Source organism: Colobus angolensis, unplaced genomic scaffold (genome assembly GCF_000951035.1).
Source record: "Colobus angolensis palliatus isolate OR3802 unplaced genomic scaffold, Cang.pa_1.0 Scaffold112, whole genome shotgun sequence".
Lineage (NCBI taxonomy): Eukaryota > Metazoa > Chordata > Mammalia > Primates > Cercopithecidae > Colobus > Colobus angolensis.
The window spans coordinates 9,281,615-9,281,862 of NW_012112253.1; positions in this window are offsets into that span (position 1 = coordinate 9,281,615).

A 248-nucleotide genomic window follows, 5' to 3' on the forward strand; every position below is an offset into this window, starting at 1 on the left:
GGAGTAGGAATTATGCCTCATCTCCTTTAGGTTGGAATACTACAGAATTTATTTGGAGCTCTTTTGCACAGGAGGAGACTTTTCTTTTTCTTTTTCTTTTTTTTTTTTGAGGTGGAACCCAGCTCTATTGCCCAGGCTGGAGTGCAGTGGTACGATCTCAGTTCACTGCAACCTCCACCTCCTGGGTTCAAGTGATTCTCCTGCCCCAGCCTCCTGAGTAGCTGGGATTACAGGCACATGCCAAGACG